General features: G+C 35.5%; 1 non-coding gene across 1 annotated transcript; it reads left to right on the forward strand.

Annotated features, from left to right (window-relative positions):
• The first annotated feature begins 1,871 nt into the window (after window positions 1–1,871).
• LOC128292211 (small nucleolar RNA R71) lies at window positions 1,872–1,978 on the forward strand. The gene has a single exon (XR_008282196.1). It is a non-coding gene; the product is annotated as a small nucleolar RNA R71 (small nucleolar RNA).
• The last annotated feature ends 5,646 nt before the right edge of the window (window positions 1,979–7,624 follow it).

Below are 7,624 nucleotides of genomic sequence, written 5' to 3' on the forward strand. Positions count from 1 at the left end.
TGCTTGGTATTTGGAAACTTCGATAAAAGTAGTGCCCTAACTTACTGGGTTACGACTTTTCTCGTTGAGTTCGAAGAGTCAAGCACCCTTCTAAGTTTTTAAGGTTTTCAAAATACGAGCAACTGTCTTGGAATTTCAAAGCGTTGTGTCCTAACTTACTGGATATGGCGTTTTGTCGTTTTGAGATAGGGATTTTCAAAAAGGGCTAGCTTAGCTTTGAATGTCTTAAAAATATTGCTTCCTAACTTATTGGATGTAATATTTTGATTCATTTGATAAAAGTGAACCCTAATTTTCAAAATTAAAATATTGTAAAATGGATTGCATCTTAAAACTTTCAAATTTCCGACATTAAAGACACTTGATAATCAATTAGGTACCAATTTTTGGGCGTTACAAGGGTGCTAACCCTTCCTCGCACGTAACCGACTCCCGAGTCCATTTTCTCGACTTTCGTAGACCAAAATTAATGTTTTAAAAAAAATATTTTATAAGGTGATCCAATCACACGTAAAAAGATTGGTGGCAACTCCCGTTTTCGTTTTTCTTAAAGTCGATTCCCATTTTCCAAAACTCAATTTTAAAAATGGTTTCGACAATACCCCTAGGATATTTAATACATCTATTGGCTAATTGAATACTCATCCTAGTGGGTTTTGGTTCCCTAAGACCAAGTTGCTTGAACATTTTATAAGGCATCAAATTAATACTAGCACCCAAATCAGTTTAAACTACCAATAAAACAAGGAATAGTAAAACTTCTTGGATCTTTCAGCTTAGTTGGCAGTTTATTTTAAAGAATAGCTAAACATTCCTCGGTGAGTTCCACAGTGGATAGTTCTTCAAACTTCCTTTTATTGGTTAATAACTCTTTTAAGAATTTTGCATATGTGGGCATCTATGAAATAGCTTCAAAAAAAAGGTAAGTTAATATGTAATTGTTTAAAAAGTTCAAAAAATTTACCAAATTGTTCATCCATGCTGTTTTTCTTCAACTTTGTCGAATATAGGATCGATGGTTTATATTCTTTAACTACTGGTGTCTGAATTTCTTCGGGTTTTACTCCTTCATCATTTTCTTATCAATATCCTGTTGCAGCTTCTTTTTGGGTTTAGCCAACACTTTCCCATTCCTCAATGTAACTGCTTTCACATGTTTTTTTGGGTTGGGATCGGTGTTACTAGGTGAATTACCTTGTTGCCTTTCTGAAACCAATTTAGCAAGTTGTTAAACCTGATTATTGAGCCTAAGAACTGATGCTTGTTGATTTTTCAAAGTTGTCTTAGTGTTTTGAAAACAAGACTCCAACGCTGAAATAAATTTTGTCAGCATCTCTTTAAGGTTCGGCTTCTTCTCTGGCTAATAAGGCTACTGTAAGCCTGAAAGGGGTTGTGATTTTTGGTTTCCTTGACCACCCCATGAGAAGTTTAGGTGGTTTCTCGAACCTGTATTATAGTTATTATTATAAGGGTTATTTTGAGTTCTAGAATTTTTACCCATATAATTGATATGCTCATTCTCCATACTAAAAGGTATATATTCTAGATTATTTATTCCACCTCCATTTGCATCGCATTTCATCACCGAATTTACCTGCGTAAAAAGATATAAATCATCAAATTTCTTGTTTAATATTTCTACCGGGTTTGATAACATGGTGATCGTATCTAAATTAAAGACATCGGCTGCTTTCATTGGCTTTGTCCTCATGACTTGCCACTAATAATTATTCAATGACATATCCTTAATAAATTTATAAGCCTCTTTGGGTGTTTTATTATTCAGAATTCCACTAGCTACTGCGTCGATTAATTTCCTAGTTGAGGGATTCAAACCATTGTAAAATGTTTGAACTTGTACCCATAGAGGTAACCTATGGTGAGGGCACCTTCTCAATAAATCCTTATACCTCTCCCATGCATCATATAATGTTTCTAAATCGACCTTCACAAAGGAAGAGATGTCATTCCTGAACTTGGCTGTCTTAGTCGGTAAGAAGTACTTCAATAGAAAGTTCTCGGTCATTTGATCTCATATAGTGATGGAACCTCGGGGTAAAGAGTACAACCACTTCTTAGCTTTGTTCCTAAATGAGAAAGGGAATAACCGTAAGAGAATAGCATCATCAGTGACACCATCAATTTTGAAAGTATCACAGATTTCCAGAAAGCTGGCCAAATGAGTATATAGATCTTCGTCTTACAAACCATCAAACTAAATAAATTATTGAATCATCTAATAGTGTTTGGTGTTAGTTCAAAGTTATTTGCAACAATAGTAGGTCTCACAATACTCGATTCAACCCCAGTTAAAGTGGGCTTGGCATAATCGTACATAGTACGAGGAATAAGACAAGGATCTATAGGATTTGCAGTAACTATAAGAGGTAGTTGATTATTCTGATTATCACCCACCTCCTCAGTAATAAAGGAACCTGTCAGAAGCAAACAAAAGAAAAATTAGAAAATAAAAATTAAACTAAAAAAATAAAAATTATAATAAAAATAAAAATGGATAAATTAATAAAAATCGAATGTTCCTAATATTTTAGTCTCCAACAATGACGCGCGCCAAAAACTTAATAGTCAGTAAACTAAATATAAATATGACAAAGGCAAGCACACCTATCGAACAATCATATAGCTATAGTGAGTAGGGAATATCGTATCCACGAGGACTAAAAGTATTAGTAATTATCCTTTTTCTATTATTTAGTCGACAAATTGGAGTGATTATGTTTAATCTAAAATTACTAAACTAATTTATATAAGAACGCAACAGAGAATAAATCAAGGAAATAATCGAATAATAACCAATGAGATAGATAATACTCAAGAAAGAATCCACCTAGACTTCACCTATTATTATGAATCTAAATTAAATGATCTATTCACTTATGTCGTGATCTGTAGAAATCCTTAAATTATATTAATATCCCTTTTGAGAGTAAGAACAACTGACTCTAGGTTGATTAATTGAAATCTCTTTCTAATTAAAACCCCTATCATCGCATTAACTCGATCTATAGATTCCCCTATTAGATTAACTCTAATCTGGTAGATTTATGTCGTCCTATTTCGAAGATTGCATGCAACTCCACTCAATTATGTTAGATCTACTCTTAAACAAGGACTTTTGCTCCACTGAAATATGCACATTAGACATGAATTAATATACCAAAAATATTAAAACAAGAAATAAGCATAATTGAGAATAAGAATCAAGTATTTATCGCGTAAAATAGAAATTAAATAATAGGTTTCATCTCCCCTAGGTATCTAGGGGATTAGTTCATAATCCTGAATAAAAATATCTCAAAGCCAGAAAAACCATAAGACATAAAGAAACTCAATAAAACTTCAAAAGAAATTAAAATGATATCTTTAATCTTAATGTAGATCCGCTTCCGAGTTGGCTCCGATGGTGTTCTTCGAATGTTTTCTTTGATCTTCTCTAATTACCCTCTTCTCTAATCTTTTAATTGGTATTTATAGTTTTTAGAATGCTCAGAAAGCCTAAAAATTGGGTTTTTCTATGTATTTGGGAAGTAGAGTGTGAAATCAACACGGGCTGGCACATGGGCGTGTGGCCAGCTAGTATGGCTCACATGGGCATGTCTCCAGCCCGTGTGGAAATGTCCAGGCCGTGTAGATCCTAAAAATAGCTCTATTTATCTGATTTTGGCTCATTTTCCACTCCTTTCTCTCTCAAAATGCTCTCCTAAGTATAGAAACATGAATTTAAAGGATTAGAAGCATCAAATTCACTAATTTTCATAATTAATCATCCAAAAACGCATTAAGAATGGGATTAAGATATGTTACTTTTATAGTTTATCACACACCAACCTATTTTTCTTTCTGTCACATCTTCTCCATTTTTTTGACTCTAACTTTATTACTTTACAACTTGTCACACCACCTTCACCTACTGTTATATCTCCCACCACCCTATAATATTGTTGACCCACCAACACTTATTGTTATATAGCCTACTTCTTTACCTGTTAGTGACGCGTTATCTAGCCCCTCAACTCAACCTTCACCTTGTACATCCATGTTACCATCATCTTCTTTATTTGGTCCTTTTTCTCTTTACCTAGCCCTTCATATGACCTTCCTTTATAACGTACTTCTTGTACCATTAAAGCCCTAAATTAATGAAAGATTATACTTTTTCTTCTCAATCATATTCCTCTTGTTCACTTGCTATAGGTCAATTTCCTATTTCACATTGTATAGCTTATACCCATCTTCCTCCTTATACTCAACATTTTACTTCTTCAACTTCCAGTCTTGTTGAACCCAAAACCTATAGTGAGGCCATTCAGGACAAACGGTGGATTGAAGCCATGGAGAAAGAAATTCAAGCACTAGAGTCAATGCCACCCTAGTAAAACACCCATTGGTTGCAAATAGGTTTATAAAATCAAATATAATTCGGATGGGACCATGGAATAGTTTTAAGGCACGACTTGTTAGGAAGGGTTTCACTTAACAAGAAGGTGTTGACTATTAGGAGACCTTTTCTCCAATGGCTAAATAGGTCACAATTTGGATAATAATTGTGCTTGTTGCTCAACATGGTTGGCCATTATATCAAATGGATGTGTATAATTCTTTTTTGCAAGGGGATTTGTATGAGGAAGTTTATATGATTCTTCCTCCTGGTTTTCGCACTTAAGGAAGACAAGAGTATTTCAATTGCAAAAATCACTCTATCGGTTAAAACAAGTATCAAGACAATCAAACATCAAGCTCACCAATACTCTTTTATCTAATGGGTATTCTCAAAGAAAGTTTGATTACTCATTGTTCACTAAGAAAGTGGGAGATCGAATGGTAATGATGTTAATATACGTAGATAATTTGCTGATTACTAGAAATGATAGTCAACTGGTTAATAAGCTGAAGCAGGTTCTATATTAGATTTTTAAGATGAAGGACTTAGGTGATCTTAAGTTCTTTCTTGGTAATGAAGTTGACAAGACAAAGGATGGGATTGTGTAACTCAAATAAAATATGCTCTTGAGTTGATAGGGATACAGATTTAGGGGGAGCCAATGTGGCGGTTACCCCTTTGGAGCTTAATCGAATATTAATCGAATATTAACTTCTGTGGAATATGATGAGATGGTACAAGGTAATAAAGAGGATGAGATCATGACAAACATTACTTTGTATCAATGGGTAATTTGAAAGCATTCATACTTAACACGTACTTATCCTGACATTGCTTTCTCAGTGCAATGTCTTAGCCAATACAAATACCTTAGAGATCACATTATGATGGTTAGATACGTTAAAAGGGATTCAAGAATAGGGTTGTTTTTTATGCATATAGATCAACAAAACTGGTAGCATTTTGCGATTCTGATTGGATAGTTTTTCCAATGTCAAGAAGGTTTGTAAATGTTTATTGTGTGAAGTTAAGAGATTCTTTAGTATCATAGAAGTCTTAAAAATAGACTATTGTGTCACGTTCTTTAACAAAGGCTAAATATAGAAGCATGGCCACTATAGTTGCAAAAATTGTATGGTTGAATGGTTTGCTTCAAGAAATGGGAGTTAAAGTCGATGAACTAGCAACATTGTTTTGTGACAGTAAAGCGGCAATGCAAATAGTAGTCAATCCCATGTATCATGAACAAACAAAGCATATCGATATTGATTGCCACTTTGTAGGAGAAAAGATATAAAAATGGTTGGTTTGAACAAAGCATATTTCTACTAAAGACCAACTAGTAGATTTTTTCACAAAAGGTTTAAGCCTACAACAACATGAAAATTTGGTAGGCAAGTTGGGATTGTTAGACATATATCATTCCCTAACTTGAGGGAGAGTGTAGAAAGAAGTTAATGCAATTAATTTGTCAGTAATATTGTTAGAGGTAGTTAGAAGGTAGAAAAGTTGTATATAAACTATTGGAAAAAATAAATATTTTGAAAGTTTTGAAGCATATTCTTGATTAGTAAAGGTGGATATCTGAATCATAAAACTATGGTTTTATATTCTACTCCATAAGATCTTTACAACAGTATATCATATGCTCAAAATGGTTGAGTGGTGAATGAGAAATTGATGCTCAAAGTAAGCCACATGTAAATTATGTTGAGGTAAATGGAAAGTTTAGTCTCACATTAGTTAGATATCAACTATGGAATATATATATGTGAACCAACTTAGTGATTATTGAATAACTAAACTAATACTCTCCCTTGCGCGCAAGGGTGCAAATCCAAACCCACCGAGGTTGCATGACATGGGTACTGCAAAATGTTCGGATCAATCGGGCTTTCTAGGCTTGCAGATATTTTTAGCCCAGTATGAAATCTTAATTTTCCCCAACATGGCTCCTTAATTCACGAACACGTTTTGGCTCCATTTGTAATGCCCAAATTTCTGTAATTTCGGCTTTTGGGATTATTGAGCTTGGAAATATCGGGAATTTTTTTTGAGTCATTTTGGCATAAAATATATGTGGTTTAAGAGGTTCTGTGCTCTGGGGTGTGTTTGGGAAGTCCCAAGTTCGAGCCTTAACTTGGGTTAAGTTTTGGTTTTTATTTGAATTAAGCCTGAATTTTGGTTGATGGGCTTATAAGAATTTATTGGTAGGAATTTAACAGAATGGGCCTACTGGTCTAATGGTTAAGTGGCAGGGGATTATACCTGAGATCCCAAGTTCGAGTCGTAAGTGTGGCATTATTTTGCTGATAAGCCGTGCGGACGTTTGAGTGGGACTAAAACACTAAAGGGGGAGGTAGGGTTTATCAAGTGTTTGCCTAACCTGTTTTCCTTTTCTTTTTGCTCTTTCTACCATTTTCTTCTTTTCCTAAACCCGTTGCTGCCAAAATTTTATTTCTTTTACCCCTCTCCTCCGTTTTTCTTTCTTTCGATTAGTTTTGGTGTGCTGCTAATGGTTCCGTCGACTCGGTAAGTATGGTTTTCTTAAATTGTGTGGTTTCTTTTGGAGATCGTTTAAGAGGGGTTTAATTTGCTGTTTTAGGGGGCAATCTAGGTTCTATGGATCACTAATCGGGGTTCTGAACAACGAGTAATCGCCTTATTCGTTGAAGGTAAGTAGATCTCTCATTTTGGGATTTTTCTATTCTAAATTATTCGAATCAAGAGACTAAAAATTTGGCTTACGATTGACAATAATAGGTTCTGGAGTGTTCGTGATTGCGTTAGGCTTCAATTGAAACTAGGTGTTTACTTCGATTGCAAAGAAAATGGGTTTCGACGAAAGCCAAAACTGAAACTATCGACGCCACACGGGCATGTGGACTGCCCGTGCGGAGGCCGTATGGCAATACACGACTGTGTGGTCGACGAAGTAGGCTGTGCACGTGCCACACGGGCACGATAGACACAGGCGTATGAGGCTGGCGAGGCTGTGTGCAAGGCACAGGCTTGACCAATTGGGTCGTGTAGGCCACACGGCTGAACCACGCGGGCGTGTAGGATCTTAGGCCAGGCCATATGATCTACACGGGCAAGGCCAATATGGGCTGTGTGAGCCACACGGGCAGGGCACACGGGCGTGTGAGCCCGATTTGTTTGAAATGTTCTGCAAGGTTGCACGGGTCGCCCAATTTGACTGTGACCTAATTGTAGGATTGG

The sequence above is a fragment of the Gossypium arboreum genome, chromosome 4, assembly GCF_025698485.1.
Source record: "Gossypium arboreum isolate Shixiya-1 chromosome 4, ASM2569848v2, whole genome shotgun sequence".
NCBI lineage: Eukaryota > Viridiplantae > Streptophyta > Magnoliopsida > Malvales > Malvaceae > Gossypium > Gossypium arboreum.